At 35.9% G+C, this 25,190-nt stretch overlaps 1 protein-coding gene and 1 long non-coding RNA gene across 2 annotated transcripts in view; one reads left to right on the top strand and one right to left on the bottom strand.

Annotated features, from left to right (window-relative positions):
• The window catches only part of LOC146434699 (sodium channel protein type 1 subunit alpha), a 91,603-nt gene extending 86,197 nt beyond the window's left edge, over nucleotides 1–5,406 (bottom strand). Inside the window, exon 1 of the mRNA XM_085066573.1 lies at nucleotides 5,256–5,406. The gene's annotated coding sequence lies outside the window, so the exon portion shown is untranslated. The remainder of the gene's footprint in view (nucleotides 1–5,255) is intronic.
• A 180-nt stretch (nucleotides 5,407–5,586) lies between these two features.
• LOC146434698 (uncharacterized) overlaps nucleotides 5,587–25,190 on the top strand; it is a 51,107-nt gene continuing 31,503 nt past the window's right edge. The window contains exon 1 of the long non-coding RNA XR_014853485.1: nucleotides 5,587–5,773. This is a non-coding gene — a long non-coding RNA (uncharacterized LOC146434698). The remainder of the gene's footprint in view (nucleotides 5,774–25,190) is intronic.

The raw sequence follows: 25,190 nt of genomic DNA, 5'->3' as shown, positions 1-25,190 counted from the left end.
CAGTTCAAGTCTATGGTCTTCAGGCAGAAAGAGACTTAAACCAGTATCTTAATATCAGCAGTTGGTAACACATGGTTCAACTGCTTGATTCTTTCTCTGGTGCAATTCTAAAGGCAAATTTATGTGTTTTTCATATATTTGCAAAGTTGTTTGGGATCATGAAGAGCATTTGGAGATGACAAATGACTTTGTAGCACTAGTAACCTGACTCAGAATCCAAAAAACTTTAAATACTAAACCTATGTTCAGATACTATTGCTAATGCCAATCGATCATTCCCAGAAATATTTCTGTTCATGGAGGATGTTTCTGGAAATGATGAATTGTCTGGAGTTTATAAACACAGATTTATCACTAGGATAAAAGATAAAATATTTACTCATCAGTTTGAAGTTTTAATATGAGTCACTCCAGTCTTTGCTTCACGCTGGACATGTTTGACAAGTTACAGGCATAGATCCTTTAAAATATTGCACTTTGAAATTAAATAAATAACATGAAATTAAACACTAAACTAGGAACAAATTAACTAAGACATCCTTCTTTAAACACCACTAGAGGTTCAGCATAGCATGTTTAATATGACCACTGATTTGAGAAATCTCTAAGTACAATAAACAGAATACTGAAAGCTGGTTTTTATCAAGCATTATTTCTCATGGCTCCAATTTCACTGGTCACAGTATAACCAGGTGCTCAAATTTACTCCAGCAGCTTATATTGTCAGGCAAATTGATAGGGTTTCTGGTTATCTTAACAAATTCCTTTGTTGGCTTCTTGAACCAGACTGTCATTTGCTATTAGGTTTGAGAGAGAAGACTTAACACAACAGCAACTTTCCTACTGCTGAAGAGTTATATCCCATGGATTCTTGTATTTTTAATGTTTTATACTTACAGATTTTACCACACCTGAAAAAACAAAAAAGGTATAGATTTCTCATTTAGACCTGCTCCAATTCTAAGATAGATGGAAAGTTAGTAACTAAAACATGGTCTCCCTTCCCTCTCCTGCCCCAAATCTAATTTGTCTTTTTTACTGTCTCTAAAAAATTAGGAAACTGCTACTAGCGAGTCTAATAATTTTCCAAACCAAGCAAGTCCAGGATACTCATTGCATTTAGTTTGGAAATCTTTGAGCACTTCTTCATGTGGGTGTGGTGACAACTCCCCTCCTGACTGCCCAAGGAGAAAATGGGCATGGGTTGAAGGTATCATCCAACAGGCCCCAAGGAGAACCCCTCTATGCCATGGACAGCAGGGACACAGTGCCAGGCAAACTTCCAATGCGGCCATGAGCTTGCAATCTTGCAGATTTCAAATTCTGCAGACCTGGTAACTTTGTATTAATGGGGATCTGTGGTTCACTTGTCCTGTATAAATTTTGACCAGTCCTACCTCAGGAACACTGTGTAAATATTTAAGAGCACTGGTGAAGAACAGCCCTGTAAGTTTTTGGCTGAAGAGCCTTAGTGATTACTAGGCATTAGGAGACTCTGTCATTCTTCAGCACATGAAAGGACTCATCTGGAAGTCCTTCTCTAGTGACCCTCTGCAGCACAGTTCCCTATCTGAAAAGACCAATAATGAACTGCAACTGAATTTAAAAGGGAATGTGGGTTTGTTTGTCACTATCCTTCAGCATTTTTGCTGCAACAAACAGCTATGTTTCAGCATTTTTGTTGCAAAAATAGTTGTGTACAATCTAGAGAAACCTTTAAAATTAACCTTAGAAGTGGAGATGTTCAGCCATGGCAAGTAAACCACGTATGCAACAATGCAGGATAGTATGTTCAATGAATAAAGTGTTAAGAGCTATACATATATTTATATGTCTTTTTAATTAAAGTTTCTGAGGTCCATTTTGTTTATCAAAGCATTTAAAACTAGCTCCCTTGATTCTTTACAGTGTCTCTTTCTAGTGTTCTAGCAATGAATTCTATGAATTACAGTGGGTGTGGAAAACAGCTAATGGAGTAATTAATCTAATACATAAGGGATTAGCCAACCAAGATTCTCCATGGACAAGGTGGTGAACATCATGATCCAAGGGACATTTTCTCTTTCTGAACTTGTGAACCAATAATACTGCAGTCACAGAAGTGCTATCCAAGCAGTTAAGGATGAGGAAAGTTCATAATGGAGACCCAGGACCTGAAAAATCAGGAGACAAACTGCAGCAACACAGAACAGAAGATTGCATCCAACCAGTTTCAAGGAAGGGCAGGGAAAACCGCTGAATAAAAACCATAGTGAATTTTTGCATGAGGAACAAAGCACATCTGCCAGCTTCAAAGCAGCTATCTTCAGAATAGGTAAAGCACATTTCTACAGCAATAGATTTTTGTCACATTTGGAATATTTTTGTGTACTAGATGCAAATAAAATTTGGCAGTTCTAGACAATGAAAGATCTGCATCTGTGAGCCCTAACTTACCTGGAAAGCTTGTGTACTATACTATTACAGTCTTATATTTAGTTGTTAGATGAGATAAACTAAAACACTAATATTTGTAGTCTTTCAATTTTTAGCACTAATTAAGCATATGTTTGTCATCACAATATATATCTCAGCTACTCAATTAAAATAGACAGCTAAAACCTGAGATCTGAATAATTTATCTGACACACTTTGGTATTGTTTCCATGCTCCTTAGTTTTAGTGTAATTTCCTTACCTATGAAGAGAGCAAAGAAACTCCTTTGCAGTACACAAAACTCTAGTGCTGTTAGTAGAAGTAAAAAGTTTATCAGAAAATCCAGCTGCATACCGTGATTTGAGGAAATATAAAGAAAATTGAAAGCAAGCTACTGATGTAGCCATGGATTAGACAATTCCAGTAAACCACAAAAAAATACCAGGAGGAGGCACCGACCACTGATGGCCAATATCCGGCATTGTAAGGGGTTCAAAACATACTTAACAGCTCAGATTCAATTCCTCAGACCCAAAGTGATACACCAGAATATAGGATATGTGAATACACATAGGAAACACCATTTTCTAACACTTCGTATCCTACTGTATTTGCAGCTTGCTATGCTGAGAATTACTCTCCATGCCCTGCTATGAACCATGATGCAAAAAATAAAAATAAGACTTCCAGAAAATCACTGTATATTTCAAGACAGTAAGGCTTTTCTCCCCCTCTTCTAATTGAATAGATAGGTTATTAATACTCCTTAAGCCTGTAAGAAAATACCTCAAGCACCCACACTTGAAATGGGATGGAACACAGTGTACTCATATATAATAGCATAACTATTTTAGAACACTTCATGCAGCAAGAGACAAAGAATGTGAAGTACATCATCACAATAATTCATGGTACCTAGCAGTTTTGTTCTAAGTTCCTATACAATGCTATTGTTTTGTTTGAAAGACATACTTCTACATTTTGAAGTGTGAAATGGTATCTATAAAATATTATACAATGTAATATACTGCATTGCAACAGAGGTGTTATCAAGACACCAAAAATGAGCTACACTTTGTTGAACCTAACTTTCACAATGTAATTAATGAAGGCACCAGCCTGGTATATCTACTAAGTCACAGCATAGATCTGCATGACTGTCATTACCAAAAAAAAAACCCCAAAAAAACCCCAGCAAAATTGTAACTGGCAAGACCATGATAAAAAGACAATTGACTGCTTGGTAGTTCTTTTCCAGACAAAGCGAACTTTCAAAGACAATAAGAAAATAAGAAAACAATTCCTCTCACTTCAGAGCAAGTGTTGAAATTAAAGTCTATCAGTTATTTCTAGAACAATATGAAGAACAACTAGTTTCTTGTGGGGAGAAAAAACACATATAAAAGGCTTCCAGGCTTCCATTCTTACCATAAAAATTATTTTAAATCTGATATTAATACATAAACTTATATTAATATCCAATCTTGTTTTGATTTAAGAGACCTTGGCATTTACTCTTAAAGTGAGCAGTTACCTATGAAAATTTTGTCGATGTCATATTGTAAATTTCCAACAATTTTGCATTTTAATTTACTATTTTGACACTCGTTAACATAATTCAATACAGAAACCACTATTTTAAAGTCAATACTGAAAGAAATCTTGGCAGTAAGCTGTTAGATACAATGCATTGATACAATGCTGACCAAAGTTCCTCTGAGTTTTGTTTTTTTGGTGGGGTTTTTGTTGTTTGTTTGGTTGGGGGTTTTTTTACTATACATTCCCTGGTATTTTTTAATTCATTTATGTATCTTAAATTTTTATTAATTTTCACAAATTGCTGAGTCCCATGAAGGAGATGCACCATACCACAGACCACAAAAGTTGCTGTCCAAGGTACTGCACATTAAGACAAGTGTTCCAATTAATCTCTCGAATATGTTAAAAATGTTTTCATTTTATTAGATTTATTAGACAGTAGTTGTCCTTAGCAAGCAAGCTAGCCTTGCTGAAATTCCCTATATGATACTGCAGTATCAGTGTTATGCTGTTACTTTCCAGGGCCTCTTCTACTGCATTCCAGTATGATCAGACATTCCAGCACCTGACAATACCCAGTATGTTTAATTAAGGACAAACCTGTTCTATTCTTTGTTACAGACTCATTTTCAGCAGGGCTTAAATACAAAAAATGAATTGAATTCTACATGGTGCATGAATAAATGCTATCCTCTAATATAAATCTAGCTCCCATGTACTGCTCTGGCATTCTGCAGAGCAGTCACTAAATGTATTTTATCTGCAGTATTCACCTTACATATCTCAGAAGCATAAAGATTCACATACTCATGCAGTACATAGCAAATAGCATCCTGGGTTTAATTGCTCCTTCAAAAATAACCAAGGAGTATAAAGAAATTAAATACAATTTTTGTTTCTTTTGTTCAGTTTAATAAGAGAAGCATATTTGTAATTTGCAAGGCTGAAACAATGCAACAGCCAAGAACTGCAGTAAAGCTCTCAGAGCTAATAGCAATATTCGATAATGCTTTCCCACACCATCTTCAAGCAAATGGATTTAATTCACTGCTTAATCAGTCAAATTAACACTAATCCCCATATGGTTAGGAAGGATGTTTCTTAACAAACCCAATTTACGATTTATTTATTTGCAAAGTGTCTTACTGCTGAGATGCCTAGAAGAACTACTATGTTAATTCAATCATGCTGACAGAGCTGGTTTCACCTAAGAAATTATCTCTGCAATTCACAGCATGGCTGACAGCTATCTGCATAGAAAAGCAGCACAGTATCCATTTAAATCATGCAAAAACACTCACCCAAGATGATGTAGCAAAGATCAGGATCCAGCTTCCAGACCCCATGAAGCTGAGGGAGCAATCCACTAGCTTGCTCAGGCCAGCAGTGTCTCTCCTACACTTGACCTAGACTGCCTTACATAATGAGGAATCAGTGCTGTATCCTGTGTGGAGGAGCAAGCTGAATGTCATCACTGGCAGAAGTAGGGAGAACTGGCAGCAGGCAGGCTGGTAGTTAGCATGGAGATCACGAAGTCTGCTTCCCCTGACTGTTCTGGGAGAAAACACAAGAACAGCTCAGAAATGCTGGTGTCATTCCTCCCCTGGAACGAATGACCGGAAGGAGTGAGGGTGTTACAAATGTGAGGCAGACAGCAAGCGCTAAAGCTGCAGCTGTACCTGCTCTCAAGGCAGCACAGTTCCTGTCACACTGTGTCTACAGGACTGCTCAGCTACAGCTGAGAGGAGAGCAACAGCAAGGCAAAGCAACGAGAGACACACTGCTTCTGCAGACCTCTGTCTATATATTACTCATTGTGGTGAGTAGAAGGAAAGCATTGGTATAAGATAAAATGTGGGATTAATTTCCAAAGGAACTTGTTATTCCTTCAAATAAATCTTACTGCATGCAGGTTAGTTTCTGGAAAATAACCATTTTTTACCTGTTGTACATGGTGTTACAGGGGTTAAAGTGCTTGGATTACAGAAATTTGATTTTTCAAGAAAATGATGGGTAAGATACATTCTCCGATATTTGCAGTAATTTCTGGTGGGGTTTTTTTTTTTTTTTTTTTGAGAGAAGCTTTAGTATATTTCTTAGTTTATTATTGTCTGGGTCTTATCAGCACTTCTGTGGAGGGCACAACAGGAGAAACAATTATTCAGGCTTAGCCAGTCACTAAAAACCTACACAACCTTGTTTAAAAAAGAATTTTATATAAATTAAAATTACTGTATATAGCTCGTGTTTCATATTTTATTTCATTATAATACTGCAATAGTAAGTAAAGAGTCTTAAATACATATAATGCATATACAAATTATTCTTGAATGACTGTTTTGATTGATAAAGTTTTTTACAAAAGAAGGCAAAGGTTTCACTAAGATGGATCATCCTAAGTTTTGTGGTTATATTTGAGGCTGCTTTATTAGACATAATAAAGAGTAAATGCAACTGGACACAAAATCCTGTGGCAACATTAAAAGACAGGTCAAGAAAAGTTTTATTCTCAATGTGGAGCATTGACTGGGGTTTACAGAAGTCATTTTATTATTCAGGCACTATTATTCTTAGTTTATATCCTTAGCAGACTAAATATGACTTGAGTTCTGATCTCAAAAGGGAGAATCAAGGTGAAAGTGAAGGGGATAAATATAATCCATATTTTTGTTTACAAAATCTATTTAATTTATATTTCTCCTTTAAAGATTAAACTTACAATGACTTTCCTATCAAATTTTATCAGGTAAAAAAAATGCTTGGTTTTCACTGGTTTTTAAAATATATATTTTCCTTGTCCCTTGTGGCATGCTTTCCTTTTTCCTTTTTTGAGAATCAAAAAAAAAGGAAAAAAAGAAAAAAAAGAGAAGCATTTGACATGAAAGGCAGATCACTAATAAGACCTACATCTAGCATATCCTGAGTTAAGTAGAATGTGGAAACAAAAAAAAAAAAAGCAAAGGAAATATAATTTGAGAATGATTTTTAAAAAACAATTATTGCTGAATTTGAAATCATTAACTCTTTTTCTAGTCTTCAGAAAATAACATTAAAAATACTTTGCTGCATTTATTTTTTACCATATTGATGTAGAATGCTAATGAGGAGCCCCTATATAACTTTATATAAATGATATGTACCAACTACTACTTTCAGTGTTTCAAGGGTTAAATACGAGTGCTTGATTTAGAAAAAATCTGTTTACATACTTGACCTGGGTTAATCAAGAGTTGAAAATATCACGACCTGTATTAGGCTCTGAAAATATACAACAACAGTTTAATTAAGGTGCAAAAACATAGCAATTCTGTTGGTCACAGCACTCCAAACAGCAAAACAAAGTACTCACCTAAAGCAAACTCAGGTCCCTCCACAGCCATGGCACTGGACAGGACAATCTGACTAGAGATAACCAAATGTTGACTGCATCAGGTAGAAAAATACAGAAAGTTTAGAGGCAAACTACAGGTAACCCAACCCAATACACAGAAATTGAGTAGAAAAGGCCACCTAAATGAGCAGAATAGCACACTTGGCTGGCAGCATTGCAAAGGCAATATACAGTTTGCTTGATGTTGCAATACAGGTAAACCTGTCTAAGTTTGATACAGCTGATTCCATCTTTGGGCTAGATGATGAACTAGATAGTCCTTCAAAGTTTTCCAGTCTTATTTTCTACAATATTTCCTATAACTGTATATCCAATTAGAAAATAATGTCTGCCTCATCGCAGTCTGTTCCCATGAGGATAAGTATATCCAGTGTAATAGTTTGCAAACAGTAAGTTTTGTCATTCAAAATGCACCTGCAAGCCATACCTTTTGTCTGCAGTATAAAAAACCTTTTTCTCTCAGGTACTAGACAAATTGCTCTTCCATTGAGCCACAGTCCTTTTCAGTTTACAGTAACTCATATAAGCATTTTTTCTCTACATGAACTTGGGTCTGATCTGCTGGGAAGTCAAGACTATATGAACACAAATTGATACAGAAATTGCTGACATGTAGGACTTTCAGCAAAAGACTGTTTCTGAGCCAGCTGCACTGGCAGTCTGAGTAGTAATGTCTAATGCTTGACAGTGGTAAGAAAAGTCAAGTTTATATAATATTCGACCAGCAAGTTAATTATTCTGATACCTCAGCAGAAAGAGAGTCAAAGTAAATAAAGTAAATGCAGTTTGAAAAAATTTCTTCCAAAAACTGTAGTCTTTTGACAATGACTGTAGAAAAATCTGCTGATTGGAAAAGAAGAATGGATGAGACAACCTCTCATGAGGATGGAGACGAAAATATGCATTGAGGGTTTAATGGGAGGAATACAAAACAATCTAAACTCTTGCTACACATGTTCTGAAGATAATGCTAGTCGTTATTACAGAAGACTGTAAGCCTATGAACCAAGTTCTGGAATTTTTCTTTAATGGAAAATATGGCAGTAGAGGTTTACAGTGCCTATCACTAAATTACCCTTACTTGCTGAGTTTATTTTTACAAGGTCCTTTCCATTCCATGCTGAAATGAAGGAAGCAGTATCTCATAGACCTTACTCATGCCAACAACCTTGAGTAAACAGGACAATTTTTTTTTAGACACCTTGCTCTTAAGATGCCTTGCACATAAATAAATCATTACTTGAGGTTTTCTCATACTAATATAGATTCCATTTGGGATCTGCTGAAACACTAAAATGCTCTGGTATCAGTGACTGGAGAGACAACTATAATATCTTGTGGTGCAGGTTTCTGGCGTTTTTTCGTCCTTCTCTGACCTTTCTTTTCTCAAAATAATTTATCCCTTGTGTTCCTGAACAACCTGCACAAGTGAGTCATGCTGAAATGTGTAAACAATGGCTCAAAGTCTTCAAAAAATAAGCTCCTGTATTTAGACCTGATAACACACAGCCTTATAAATGGAGGGGGATTCCATATAGGAGTCTTTTACCCAAGTCTCTGAAGACTTTGGCCATTTCTATGCATGTGCTACTTCTGTGAGCAAAACCAATAAGTGCATATGACATACCTCCTTTTTGAAAAAGGTACCAAAAGGTTTTTATTCCTTTCTTCACATATTATCTAACAGCTTAACACCTCCATTTACTCTGCATATATATTTTATTTGACCTGGTTATATCACAATGAAGACCACTGGAGGACTAGTCAAAGAGGAATGTTTTTCTCCTTTAGTTGACTAAACTTCCTGGTGTCTGACTGATGCCATTATTCAAATAGGCAGAAGTACATCTCTAAATACCCTTTTGCTCTTAAATGATACCTTACCAAACTTGCAACTGAATTAAAGAGCATTTTAAAAAGCAGTCATATTTCCAAACATCTTAAACTGTATGATTTAGATGTTGTGTCAATGTTTTCATGTCTCCTTTCCTTAGTATTTTACAATATTTAGTATTCTACATATTTACAAGAAGGTCCCAGATTTTCCTGCAAGTGATGAAGTATTCTAGCCATCAAAGGTGAACAAAGAATTCTCGAATTCAGTGGATACTCCTCAGATAGATATCACTAATTTTGTGATTTTGTACTCGCATGCAGTTTCTAATATTAAAAAAAAATACATTATCCTAGAAAATAACTAAAAAATTATAATCCAATTAAGCATAAAAACCTTCTACAATTAAACTAGGAACATTAAATAGGTCAAGGTCACAGTAATCTTAATATTCATGGACTGTTCTTTCACTTCTCTTTGACATCTCTTGACAATAAAACTAGACACGATAGTCTTTTTAATTCCTTTTCAAGATTCTTTGTAAGATGTATAGGGTTACCCATTATACCTCTAAGAGTGCCTACAAACTGATTTCCCAAGCCACTATTTTTGTACTTATAAAAAAACCATCTGCTGTTTTGCATATTAATACTAAAAGAGAATGGCAAAAATAGGAGGAAAGAAAAAAGTTGAAAAATGAAAAAGCAGTTAATTAACCATTCAATAAATATGCCTATTTATTTTGGGTAAATGAATGATCTCTATCAAGTGAAAATAATTAGTACTGGCAGGCTTTTCTGTTGGATTTTCTTCTGTCACTGATTCCAGGATGTTGAATTTAGATTTTAATTATTTTTAGCATCTCCCCAAACTAGCATTTATGAGCTTAAGCGCAAGAAAGAAACCACACTTAGTTTTGGAGACTAAGTTAATTTGTCAGTCATCAATCAGAACATTTCTAGAAATTGTAGTGGTAGTACCTTGAACTCCAAGCCACGAGTTACTGATGCCTAAGGACAGCATCAGGAAAAACTGATTTATGGTTAAGCATAATAAATGTACCATTAGCACGAAAAGCAATAGGGTGCCTTTTTTTTCTCTTTTTTTTCCCCCCAAACCCCTCCTAAATAGCCCACAGCATAAACCATTTGTGATAGTGATTTAAAACAGATGCAGAACTGGCTAACACAAAAGCCTAAAAGACCTACTACAATGAACATGTTCACAAGATTGTTCAACCCCTCTAGCAACACATAAAGATACAATCAGGACTCACTTTTGCCCAATAGGCATAAATTCATCACTTCAATTTCATTCTGGATCCAAGTAGCTTATTTTTGTCTTTGTTTAATTCACATGGACCCAGACCAGTCAAACCAACTATATTTATTTTCATTAGGTTTTAATGTCTTTTCAAGTCTTTGAAATTTCTCTATTTCTGGGGGGAAAAAAAGAAAAATAATTCTGAGGTAGCTCATTATATAAAAGTAATACTTCTTGTATTTTGCTTTACCAGAAATTTTCGAAACATGCTTAATAACTGCAGGGTAACAAAAGGGTGACACGTTAAATTTTTTCAATACACCCCTTTGGTTTCCACCAAAGAAAATGTTTCAGCTCCTGAATTCTGCTCCTCTTATTTCCACCATTTGGATGTTTCCAGGAAATACTACAGATTCCCTTTCGATTCCTTGCTTTTCTTCCCAAGATGTTCCTAGTCACTTGGGCATATTTTACAACACAAAACCTCACAATTACCTACAAATGAAGCCAGTGTCTCAGGTAAGTTTTCAAGACTCTAGTATCTGTAGCTGTTTTCCACAGAGGACTTACTGAGCCCTAATCAAAGCTTTTCAGGTTATGTGTTCCATGTCCAAATTTTGAACTTGCACGCTACAACCTCTCAGAGGCAAAAGACTGTTCAGCCTTCACACTACGCAGAGTTAAATATGGATGGTGCTCAGGCATCTAGGTCAGGACATGCTTCTGTCTTCACTTCTCCTTCACCAAACCAACGATAAAGACTGGTAAGAATGAGACAAGTCTTTTAGGTTAATACCTTTGTACTAAACACATCAACCTTCATTCCGTGCTGAAAGACCCAGTGGTCCAACGCACCAGCTGTCCCAAATCTTTGTGAGCTGAGGGTAGTCCCTCGTAGAGCAGGAGGATTCAGGGGCTGTCAGTTTTATTCTGCAGCTCCCAGGTTCTGCAGTCCCAGTCCTTTGCTGACTGATAACCAGTGTATTATTATTTACATAGCAAGATATTTCTTTGCCAACACCTTGGGTTTGCATACATATTTCACTTACATTTGAGTGCTCCTTTAAGCTGAGCTTAGCAGCCCTGCATAAAAACTTAAAAAAAGATATGAAAGAAAATTTCTTTCTTTCTCATTGAAAGAAAATTTGGTAACTTCTAGAGTGCCTTGTTTTAAAACATTTGTTTTATCAAAAAAAGGTCAGATAAAGTATTATTTTGGCTACTATTAATTGATCTTTCATTTAAGCAAACTCTGCACTAAAAATAATTAACACAATAATTGCATAATCAAGAACAGTATTTTGAAGTTTGCAGGACAAAAGGACATGAAAGTCTGTGTTATATTTGCTTATCTTGCTCATCTTTTTGACATAGCTGTCTCTTTTTCCTTCCCTTATGTGAGAAAGTAAACTGAATGTCCTTGTAAGCCACTATAGCTTGATTTCAGGCACAGCAAATCAAACAAAGAAAAAAAAAACAGGCACAAACAGACCAAAGCAATGCCTAAAATGCCTTGTCATTAAATTATATTAGCTCCTTATGCTAATTTCTTTCAAACTTATTCCACACTGTAAAGCAATCATATCTCAGAGAAATCTACTGAATAAATTCTCCCTTTCTAAATCATTCCTAGTGGGTAATTCTTCAAGATTCAGCTATATATGCTCAAATCACTGAGTCCTTAGAGGTCCATAAGGGAAAATACTTTTTCTATTTTTAACAGGTCATCTCAGGTGAATTCAGCAAGTATTGTTTAAAGTACTTTAATGAAGCAAAATTTTTTCTTTCATCATATTTACTTCATTAACAGTTTTTAATTTTTATTGGAAGTTGTGGCAATGTGACCTTCAGAAAGACATGTCTCTACTCTTCCTTTAATTGCTTTTAGTGCAGTATTAGGATGCCTATCACAGTCCTCACAGAGACAATCTTCCTCCCAGTACCACTACCTCAATTTACATCAGCTTCAAACCATTGCCTTGCAAAATGCAGATTTTGGTCTCCTTGTGTCTAAAGGTGGACTTGCAAAGGAAATGCAAATCTCTCTATGCTTTTGCCTAAGAACAACTGGCTGAAGCCTTCTGAAAGCTACAGGTCTAAAGTGTCATCTGGGAAGGAGATTGAGCTCTCTCTCATAACATATGTCAGAATTTCTGTGGAACTCCGATAGAATCATAGAATCATTTAGGGTAGAAAAGACCGCTAACAGTGAGCCCAACTGTCAATACAGCACCCCTGGGTTCACCACTAAACCATGTCTCCAAGTGCCATTAGAGCAGAAATTAGAACAGAAACATTAATAGGACTTCCTGCCCATAACAGCAGATCTCAAACCTTCCTCCAGGATTTCTGTTTTGATTCACCAGCTTCCTGGAAACAGTCAGTTTTCCACTGAACTTTCACTACCTCCTCCTTCAAGAGGAAGAAAACAGGATGAGTAAATTTTAATTTTTCCCTTTTTAACATAGCGCTTCTGTGAGGATGCTTGAGATTCAGCGGGGTTACATTGATTTTGGTTGTGAGGCTATATTGATATTTTATTTCTACAACCTGTGCCCCGCTTTTTGTTACTCTGAGTCTGCTGGAATAGCCATGTCAGTCTAGAATTGGACCAGTACAATACAATCTGCCATTGCCAAGAGCTGTTCTTAAGCATTTTCAACACCAATATAGAAATGAATACTAATCCATGGAAGGTTTACTCAAGTGCAGCCACATTCAGATAAAGTAGTGATTTTAAGCAAAAAAAGTATGAAAACAGAAGCAACATTACTTCATAGAACTTCAGGCCTTGTGGGCTAGAATGTTTAGTCTCAGCTTCATTCCACTGGATTTAGCTTAGTTACTCCTCTAATGAAACCACAATTTATTTATTTTGACTGGAATCAGAAGGAAATTAAATAATTGGGTGACAAAGGTCATAGAATGAAGACAGAAAGTCACAGCAAGTGCCTCTATGGGCAAGTGATTGCTAGATGAAATATATCAGATGTCCTGCGCTGCAGAAGAAAGGTTTTCATGGGCTTTCCCCTTCCTTTCTGTGCTGACTTGAACTGTAGCTCTAAACTCAACAACCACTTTAAACTGAGTTCATGAGAAAGATACATTAGTCCTTAAGACTACAGGTATATTCTGAGAACTATCTAATTCCCAGTGCTAATTTAAACATCTTCAAAGAAATTCAGAGAAAAAAGAATAAACAGAGTATAGCTGACTAATTTATGCATTTTGGAGAAGTTGTTCCATGACCTCTAAAGGACATAATTTGATTATAATAATCTTAAAGCAGAACCCTTCCTATTAGTCATAGGAAAAACTTCTTTCAAGATGAAGGGAAGAGGAATTGCTAAGTTAACAAATTGCATGATGGAAGTGAAGAATTTAAATTTGATTTGCTCTGAATCTAAATTAAATGCCCAGACCATTTCTATGTCCACTGCCTTTTATATCAGCTGTTCCAACACCTATTTACAATCAACTGCATTTTACAAGGTGAACTCATGTAGTAACAACTGCTGTTTTTTAGAAAACATTATTCCATTGCCAGACAAGCAGGGACTTCCCAGTGTAATATCTTCTCCAACAGTAATATGTGCATCATAATTTTCTTCTCAGCAAGTTTATGAGATGAATTATTTAAGCTTGGTTTAAATCTCATTTCCCATCCATCAAAACACTTTTTTGCATCTCCCACAATCTGTTAGCAGACCTGCAAACTCATTCTTGAAGAAAAGGCAGAATATTTTAAAGAAACCTCATCAGTGCCACATGTTCCAGGTCATGCCATGTTCATGTCCCTACTTCTACTTGCTGCTCTCCACTCCAGTCATCAGAGTATCACATTGGCCTTCTTTCCTGGGCCATACACTTTGAGGTGGTTTTGGCTTTTAAATCATTAATTCTTGTTTCATTTGAAAATGAACTTTCTTATCCTGCATTCTGAAGTCCCAATTCTTGTACCTTGCATTTGACTACAATCAAATTTGGTGTTTTCAACTCAAATATTTGAACCAGAGTACCCAGCTTGCATTGAAATACCAACCTTATTAATCTTGTTCCTTTTTCCATGTCATCTGCAAACTTTACTATCAAAACCATTAAGCACAGTGTGCATAACTGACAAAAATACTAATTACACCAAATAAAGAAACTATTTATAGAGGGTCCTTCCAAGAAAGAATACCACCCAGACACATCTCCTCATTAGTAATATTTTAAAATCTATCAGTCCAGCCCATAGCCCACCTAATTTGATCACTTGCATCCAAACAAAGTAAGTGTTTAATGAATGCATGATATCTAGTTACTTAAAAAAAACCCCAAACCAACTATGCTTCTACATTTTCCTTTTTAAACAGATTTATGATCTTTTCAAAAAAGAAAGTAATTTGACAAGATTTATCTTTGTGCTCATTACCATAATTAGCACTTTAGCCTCTCATTTTTTTGTTGCTCAAATCCAAATATCTTCAGTATTTTACTTGGAACTAACATTCCTGTAACTAATCAATAGTTCTTCAAAATGTCATTTCTAGTGTTTATAAATTTGGAGTAAGACTGGAAGTCTTCCAGTATTCTTAATGTCACATTTTCAGAAACTAGCTGTTAGTTGTGCTAACAATAAGGGAATATTACCATTGTTCATTAAGTCTTCACTGATTAATCTCATTTATTTCAACTTTTGATACACAGTAATAAAATGGAGTTTGTGCCTGCTATGTGAACATAAAGCATTCAGAATATTAAAAATAATGTATTGCTTTACTCCTTTTCTTCTCATTGGTCCTGATAATATGTTGCTTATCTTTCTTTCTTCTGCTATTCCAGCAAAATGCAATCTACCCTTAACAGTCACGTGGACTACTGTCAGTGTCATGAATACTGAGCGTGTATACACATGCTTACCTTTGGACCACACTGAAAATTCTCACAAAATGCTTTGTGGCTGTCAAACCCTTTTTTATATAATTTGAGCACATATCTCTATTGAGAAAATTTTGGGGGTCACATACCTGCTTGTGCTCACTGCACACCACCCCATTAGGAATGATACAACTGGCTTAAGTGAAATGTGGCAGCTCCTTAAGATAAGAATAGTAGGAAAGTACTTCCTATAATTTCAACTGGGATTTGAAACAGGAAACAAGTAACAGCAGCAGGCCTGTGCAAGTCATCATGTGGCTAAGACGTGACTCTTGAAAATTTGGAGTGAAATGATTCTCAACTCTCCTGGTTGTATTTGTATGGCTATTTTGTTAATGCTTCAACTTTTTAAATTTTCATTTAAAATATTTTTTCAACAGAAGAGTTCTTTTCTGATCTAAGAAAAAAAAAAGCAAAGGTACTGTTCTGGATGCAGTACAAGGGCATGGTAATTAAATATTTTGGACATTGCCAACAGCAGCAATAGATGGTGAAATCTGGCAATGAAACTGAATTATAAATAAAGGGGTTTTTGGTGCATACTAGTAGGTGCAAAAGAGCAGCAAGTTGTGTTTTTTTAATTTCCCCAAGTCCAACATAAAACCACAGGGTGCCACAAGCCACCCTGAAGCTACTCAGGAAAGTATAAAAGATGATCTTTGTACATAGATGGCATCACACTACAAAGCACATTTCCTCTAATGATTTAAAATATGTCAGTAATGTTTACTTTAATTCAAGTGTCGATCTGGTGTGCTTTGCATACTGCATATTCAACAGGGGCCTGAATTCTTACAATCACCAGGTCCTTTGGGTAGGAATAGCCATTAGAATGTATTAAGCTCATGGAACGTTTCCAAGATTACTTCAGCATGCTCCTGGGAATGGCTTTCTCCTATTTCCAAAGATCTTTGCAGTCTATCTGATATAAATATATAATTATTAGAGAAAGAAAATTCACACAATCTGTGGATGAATGGTGAATAACAGACAACTTAATGCAGGCTTTTGTGGGGATGAGAACTCATCACTTATATAGGCTGGAATTTCTAACCTGCAGGGACAAGGTGATCTGCATAGCTACTGTGTGCCAAGAGCTATTGATCTTAATTTTTTATTGAACAGGAACTGGAGAGAGTCGAAGTTGACATATAAGATGACATTATCCCAAAGGACCTTAAGCTTATAATAATCACTAGAAAAATAATTACCGAAGTTGTTTTAGATAATTTTCAATGAAAAATCCTGCGAGCAAAATGCAGAAAAAATTATTAAATGTTTGAAAGAAACCAAGTAAGAATCTTCAGAAGTATGATAGCACCTTTAATCTAAAATATTATCAGGCCAGTAGTAACACCAGTAGCAAAAATATATATTCTCCCAAATAAATCTTTTTTTTGAGAACCAGAATAAGTAGCTGAATAAAGTGCAATATGTCATGCAGTAGAAAATGTTAACTTTTAGGCATTAAAATTGCACTGGTTTTAGTAAATTAAAATTCCTGAGTTTGTTATTTAAAGATTTTTTTTTACCCTTTTTTTTTTTTAGAATAGTGTATTTTCTTTTTCTCTTATAATAATAAATAATTTAAAAACATTGCATAAAACTATATATGGGTTTTTTTGTAGGGGTGTGTCTCACTTTTCATCTGTCTTGAAAGTTTTGCTATTGAAGTGTTTACTGCTTCCTGAGGTATTTCCAGCATGCGCCTCTGGGAAGCTGCCTCCTGTAACTGCTACTGCTACATTTAGCTTTCTGGATTGCATTTGCAGGCTAAAGTCTGAAGCTATCACAGGCATGATTTTTTCTACAACTTGTTAGAAAAGACCACAATGATTTTCAGTAACGAAAGTGACTGGAGTATGCTTACCTGCTTACATTACCAATTCTTTCAACCAGTGGAGCTGGGAACCTACTATGCTAGAGAGCAGACATTCCAAACTGAGCAAATTATTCCATTTAACAAAGAATTTCAAATAGTAAGCTTTTGCAAAAACTTTTTTTTTATAATGTGACATGGAGTTACGTATTGCTCTGTCACTCTATGCTTGCATGTTACAGTTCATTATTACAGAGTCTGATTTCCCTACAGATGCTGTAGTATAGGAACTACAGGAAGGACTATAGGAAATATTTCCATGACCTCACCTCTTGGTGTTTTCTTGCCTGTACCCAAATGATTTGGAGATAAAAACCTGTCTAAGCCAAATCCAGACAACACAGAATAGGAAATATATTGCCAACAGGAACTCTTTTCATCATGAGACATAAAAACTTATCAGAAACACAGACATTTTTTGCAGCTGCTATAAAGGCATATGTGTGAGCTTATGGTTAAGACGGTCTCTAGAGGAAAGCATGCTATGTTGTGTACCATAAGAACCTGTTCATCATTCAAATACGCCTGGCATCTACATTTCTGTTTTCAAAAAGATTGAAGCATTATATATTCCAGTAACTTGAAAAGCAAAGCAATGTAAATTCCAGAAGGTCTTAGCCTTTTACTCAAAAATCTCAATCAGCAAATATGAAGTAGTTAGGTTGATAGATCATGCCTAAAGTTGTTTTCCCCAACCATTTTGATGTAAGAATAAGGTGGAATTTAAAAAAAAAAAAAAACACTTGTGAGTTGGAACAAAGCCTAGGCCTAATTTTACAAATTACCACCTTTTAAAGAATTCAAAACTCTTTTTTTCTAGCACTCTAAAGATGTTGATTGCCTTTCAGTGCTTTGTCTAAATGGTTACAACTAAAGCAAGATCCATTCCTCTCACTTACAATTTATGTTGCTCAGATGGCACGCAGAATGCTTAATTTTAGAACTGACTACACTGTCAAGGGCTTCAAACATGGAGAATACTTTCAATTATCTATGTTTTGATAATTATATTGAAGTTGTCTTGAGTATTCAGTATCTAAGCTAGTTTTTCCTAAATTTGCTGAAGAGTGTCTGAAATATCGATCCTAGACCTCTTATTTGCTTCTGTGGCCTATTTTAATGTACTTTCTGAGTCCAATCATTTTTTTTCTTCAGCTGATCACCTTCCATTAGACACATTTCAAAAGAAGCAACACTTGGATCAGCTTGGCATTCCTCCTGGCCTGTTCCTTAAAACAAATATATATTTGTCAAGATCCCCTTGGACTACACTTATTGCAAAGTATACGTTGATATTTGTGATGCTTTTAGACTCTTTATAATAGATTATTGATACATAGACTTGAATGTCTTGGGAAAATGATCTGAATGTTACAGAAAGGGTTGTAATGTCAATGAGAAGTATCTGGTATCCTGAAGGGAAAAGTGAAATCATAGTGAGCTGAGTAGCTGTATGTTAATTCTTCTGAGCTGTGCTTACCCAATTTCTTCTGAACCTGGCACCGGTATGTCTTCCATTTGTGAATTTAATGAGAGGATGGTGACTAGACAGTTTTGATTTAACAGAAGGGAAAATATTTAGAACAGCATACATAGAGTACCTGTTCTGCTAAAAATATAATCTCAAGATCTCTAAGTTCCTACATACTGATCAGGAAGAAGCTGAGCAGTTCTTAACACCTACCAGCCCTCTCAGAAGACAGTTCCCTGTTTTGCAGCCAGCACTTCCATAGTCCAGACGAGCCCTAGGCGCCGACTCACAGGTCAGTTTCAGTGGGATCTGTAGGCAGCCAAGCCAGGAGTCTTCCAGCTCACTTGTTTTGACCTGGCACCTCAACTGCCCTCCAGTCAGGAGCTCCCAGAGTGATGGCTTCCAATCACCCTTTCATTCTTCCCATTATAATCTGCTGTCCCGTTAAAGCAAATGACTCATTCATAGACCAGACTAGTAGAAGCAAAATATATACTACCCAAAAACTGTTGCAAAGGTACTTTGTTTGTCATTATTGGATCATGCTTCTTTCCTATCTGTATTGTTTTGGAATATTTTTAAATCTCTTTCTATACATGCTTAAGGACATTAATTTCCTCTTGCCTGTTTTTCCTTCCATTTTATAATTTATTTTTAGTTACAAATTTTCCCTCATTCACCCAAATCTTGACATTTAGCACTTCGTTACTATTTATGAAGCCTTCCAAAAATTGGTGACAATGCCTGAGATTCTGAAATGAATGGGAAGGAACAAGTAGAGCCATGGACGTAAAAACCCCAAATGTATCATGTACTAACTATCACCTGAGAAGAAATCATACCAATAAAATCATACACATTCTATTTATAAAATGCAGGGTAGCGCATTTTTTTCTTCAAGAGAGTACCGCATTTGTCTAACCCATTAATTCCATGGTTCCCCACCCCATCCCCCTCCCGCCCCCAGCAAAATCATAAAACTTTCTGCCTTATGGAAAAGGGGACACAGAGTTGTCACAGATCCTTCCAAGTAATATTATGCCTCTCATGCTATTCACTATGCATCAGTTCTGGCTTGTCTTCCCATCCAGAGATTCATCCTCTCTCTTCCCGAGGAGATTAAAATGAAATTTGATAGCTTTCAAAAGTGGTTTGAAACCTTAAACAAGAAACAAGAGCAGTTGGGACCAATTGTTCCAAACGGGGAAATCTGTCACACTGCATAGAGCTAGGCATGCTTTGACAGTTCTTTCACTCTGAACTGAGTAATATGAAAGTCAGTAAAGAAATGTTGTGTAACCTGCCTTGAAGCCCATATTCTCTGAGTTTCAGGGAATTTGAACAAAATTCAATGAAAACTGTGTTTGCTGTACAGGAAAAGAACTAGTTGGTTCTGCTTATCTTCTAAAGTAAGCTCCTCCAGGCAGGGACTGTATCTTTGTACTCATCACAATATCAAGTGTGCTGTAAGCACTTAACAATTAATAATGAATAGTAAGTAAACACAAAACTTGTGAGAGGTGCCAGACTGACATCTCTGGGGAATTGGCCTGTCTATTTATGTAGAAAACAAGCAGCACAGCATTCCAGGCTTGTTTATGCTGCCCCAAAAATTTACTGATTCATTTCACATAGGCTGCTGAACGACTATCAAATGGTAATTGCTCACAGTCACTAAAGTCCTAGAGAGATTTAAACTGCTGCCTTCATGTTCTAAAGCTGCAAGGGAGGGTGTATCTCATTTTCAGTTGGCAGAATGAAGTAGCATCCTTAATTTTTAATTGGAATGAACATTAATTCAGTAAATAGGATGCTTTTTAGATACACCAAGAAATACTACATTTCGTATGAGAGGAATTGCTATTTACCAGAAGTCTATTTCTTTGCCAAAGTGAGCTAAAAGTAACTTGTTTGCATTTTAGCCCAATTATTTTTATTTCATTTAGCATGTCTTGTCATCTTCTGAAATTATGAGGAATGGAGACATAGTATAACTGACAGTAGGTAGAATGCTTAGGTAATATCTAATAATTCTCTTTGAATTTCCCTTTTAAAATACCTACGTAAAAAAATGAAAAAACCGAAAACTATGAAAACATCTTAAAAGAAAACCTGAATAAAATAGAATACTTCATTCAGTGTTGTACTTACCAGTAATTCTTTGAATGGCAGAGTCAGGAGACAGAAGGAACTTCTTCATGCTATGCAGAATTAAAAAAAAAAAAAATTAAAGGAAAAATTTCTGAAATTATTTCCCTGTGTCATTCCAGAGAACAACACATTCACCTTCGCATCAGTTGCTCTGTAATTAGTAAAGCAGCAGTAAATCAGGCTTATCTCTATTACAGCCACCAAAATCAAACCACTCTCTTTCTCATTAAGCAAATAATGGAAAAAATGGGAGTAGTAGGGTAGCATTCTGTAAAGGTACCCATCTGTTTTTGCATTGAGGCAGGTAAGTAACATCAATCTGACTGAAATGAGCTCCTGTGGACCGACTCCCAAGTGTCTGTTTACTCTGAGTGTGATGGGTTCAGGCGCAGAATCACACAAATACACTTAGGTCTAACTATGTCACCAAATGTTGATGGCACTTGGTTTTTAGCTGTTGCACTGCTTGCTGCCACCCCCATGTCCCTCCCCATAGCTGAACCTACTGGAAACACGCTGTTTGTATAACACAGAAGTTGCAGGCTCTCTGAACCTGATGCTCCATCCCCACATGACAGGTATAAATGAACACCTCTACAGCTGATTTACTATGTAGGCTTTTAATTACCAATAAAATTAGGCTCAAAGTAGTGTCTGCCTGCTTTGTTTACAGGCTAATAACTTCACACTTCACTCAATTACCCACCATAGGAGCCACCAGCCTGCAGCTTTTTGCTACCATTCCTAGCTATTGCTCAAGTTACCACGCACTAGCATTGCTTTGCACAGAACATGTAATGAATCTTTCCATTTTGCCCTGAAAAAAAATCAGCAAAACAGAACTAATAAGTGCATGTCTACCAGTTACCTTGAAATAACAAATTCACAGGCACTACTCTGGCTCTTTTTGTGCTCCATTCATAATCACAAAAATATTGTGACTCTGAATATAACTACTTTTTTTTTTTCTTTACCATTATCTAAGGTCACTATTCAGTTAGTTTACATTCTGCCCTTGGAAGCAAAACCCACAAAAGCTGAAGAGTGACTATCAATATCTCTTCCTGCATATTCAAGAAATAGCACTAGCAGGTTTGTTACATTTACTACAGCAACAAAGACACTTCCCTAGTCCACGTAGTGAATAAAACATTTTAGCCAGTTCATACCTCTGGACTTCATAGTGATTACTTATTCCATAAACCTCTAAGGAAGCAGGAATTTATTGAATTTCTCAATAATCTCTTAAAGACATCAACAATATCAGTGGATTTCTGAGAGCACAAACTGCAAACGGTTGCTGTCCTTACACCTGCAAACTGCTGCAGAGCATGCTGGCTGCCTGCTTCCTAAATCTAACCCCCTGCTCAGCAAGCATGCTGCAGAATCAACCCAGTCTCTACATTTCAGCCCCCAAAAATCAAGGTACATTTACTGAGCCCAGAATCCAAGTGAGTTATTTCTTCCATTTTATTAGCATTTGTGAAGAGACAGGTGAGATCTAATTTTAAAGCCTTCAAGTCTACATTTTTTGCCATACTCAGGAATCTTGGCAGAGAGCCCAAAGACGAAGAAGAATCATTCTATTCATTTGCAGGGGAGTCCTGCTTTGAGTAAATCCTTTAAAGCGAAAAAAAAAAAAATTCTGTTCTATTACTGAGGCGTTTATAACTACCTGACAATATATGAATTAGGTCAATCAATTATTTTGAGACGCATGGCTTAGATATCCATATCAGAAAAAATGATTATTCAACAAAGCAAATACATATATGTTCTTTATCAAAAGGTATATTGCTGCTAGAAGCTGTGTTTCTGAAGCTTAATGACTAATAAGGGTTTTGAGACAGGAAGAATTTCTCAAGGTTGTTCACAAATGTGAAATAACTCTATCACGGTGACTTTAAAAGTCACCATCTGGAAATCCTTCCATTCAGCTTAGGTAGAGTTTGTTTCCTGATGGCATGACTCAGGTTGATAAACTGAGGCAGCTAAAAGTCATAAATAAGCCATTAGAGGTGGGGTGGTAGGATGCAAAAATGAAAAAAAACAAACACCGCACAGGAGATAACATTTTAATATTATGATTACTATTATTATTATTATATGTCTTGTCAGACATTAAGAAGTGATAAAAAATATAAAAATCCCTAATTTTGACTCTGAATACCTTAAGAAAAATTGGAAAAGAAATGAAAAAAATCAACAGCATTGTAATAAACAAGTACACAGCCTATTTTGTAAAAAAGTCATGGAGTCAGTTGCTTCATAGAAAGATTTCTGGAATTCAAAAATTTATTTTTAATTGTATAAAGACTCCTTTAAAAAAAAAATCTCTTCTGATCCTTGGAAAACATGGCTGTGGCAACGGCAGTTATGCATGACACACTTTCAAGTTATGCAAATCCTGAAGAGTAAATCATATTAATCCCCAGATTGTATGCATTCTTCACTAATCGTTTATTATGCACACACAAAATATAGAAAGAAACCCAACCTAACATTTTTTAAATTCTTTTTTAAAAGATCTTCATGGAATAAATACAAGGACACACAACCAACGGATGAAAGTCAACTTGAAAGTGAAACTTAATTTACTGAATGGATTTCACCTTATGCCCTATCCCAGATTTCATACAATTCCCACATACTAAAGTTATCATATCTGTTATCTACGGTAGTTGTCAAACTGCAATATTGGGCTCTCTGCCTACTTCACCAGGCCACTGCCTCTGCCTTAACACACCCACCCTGCCGCCATCTCACTCTGCCAAGGTACATTCTCATGTTGGACAAAAATGAAATTGTATATTCTACAATGGAGTAATGGATGGAGCTCCTCTACACAGGACTGGAGCGAAGTTCTCTTCTGAAATGGAAGTAGCCTGTGATGACTTAGTCTACCTCAACATCCCTTAACATTCATTGGTAGAAGACAGTATTTTTGGAAGCTGGAATAACCAGAATGAGCACATCTCAAGAGGTGGCACTATGTACCATTATAGACTGCATTGTAGCCATAATTTTGTCTAACCATTTGTGGCAACATTGGGTAGGGAGAGGTAATTCCCAGGAAGGTTACAAAGGATTCAGGTTTAAAAACCATCAATCTGAAGTGAAGATGTTCAGCTACACAACTTTTACTTCTCTTATAGGTAGATTGACTGGCTGGTAAATCAGTAGCTACACATGGAATTCTACACTTTGGAGGTGACAAATAAAACGATTACTGTGACTAAGATGTTGAAAGAACAAGAAAGCAGTTTTCTATGAGGCAAAACTTAGAAGAAAATAATGCCTGAACTGAAAATTTAATGATTGAAAGAAAAATTAAGAAATTTTACATCACACTTTTGAGGCTATAAAACTACCAGCAGCAGAGGCATGGAAAATAAAGCCATGTAAGTAAAGGCTGCTCCTGAGCATATTTTAATTATTATGATTAAAATTAGAGAACGTAAGAATTGCTATAAGGTGACACGTCTAAACTACTGACACAGCTTAGAGCAATACAGTACCAGACAATGGTGTTTTCTAAAGAATCGTAACAGAACAAAAAGTTATAAATTAACTGAAACTTGAAATATTAGGTGTACACAGACAAGTTTTTCATTAGTCATAAATAATGAAATTTCTAATACAATGGTGTTGAGTTTCTGAGTTTGCATAAATGTCCTCTTGCATTTTTACTTGTTTGTGTTTTGTGGGGAGGTTTTGGTGGTTCTTTCCTGCGTTTTGGGTTTGTTTTTTTTGTTTGTTTTTTTTAATGAGCATTATTCTATGACTTAGAAACGATGGTAACAACACACCATAGTACTTGATGTAGAGTGAATTGAATAGAAAAACTATCTAGGTTAAGGATAAACTTTTTCTGTTCTTGCTGAGTTTTTAGTTCTCCAATGCAGTTTGCCATAGGGAAATATAAATGGTTGTTCTAACCAGGGGGAAAGAACTGCTTCTTTCACTTACATTGCCACCTTATGGCAGTTAAATATGTTTGTGAAACTATGGCCTAATTTAGACCTTCCACTTGGCAATTAGTAAGGATAAGCCACTTTCAGAGATGTCAGCTGTCAGAAGTGCTACTGAAACAAAAATCACAGTGAGTCACCAGCACCAGAGCTTACTCACCAGAGATGTCAAGAATTCTAAGGAGGGAAAGAGAAAGGCACAGATATGTAAAATATACCTGCCTAAATGAAATTATGATCACACAATAACTAGGTTTATAAAAACAATGGCTGCCAGTATTGCTCTTACTATATTCACACTGAATCAGGGGAGTCAAGACTAACACGTCACATTTTAAGGAAAGAAACTGGAA

This window comes from Lichenostomus cassidix, chromosome 7 (genome assembly GCF_008360975.1).
Source record: "Lichenostomus cassidix isolate B80296 chromosome 7, HeHo_3.0, whole genome shotgun sequence".
NCBI classification, from domain to species: Eukaryota; Metazoa; Chordata; class Aves; order Passeriformes; family Meliphagidae; genus Lichenostomus; species Lichenostomus cassidix.
This window is presented reverse-complemented; position numbering and strand designations above follow the sequence as displayed.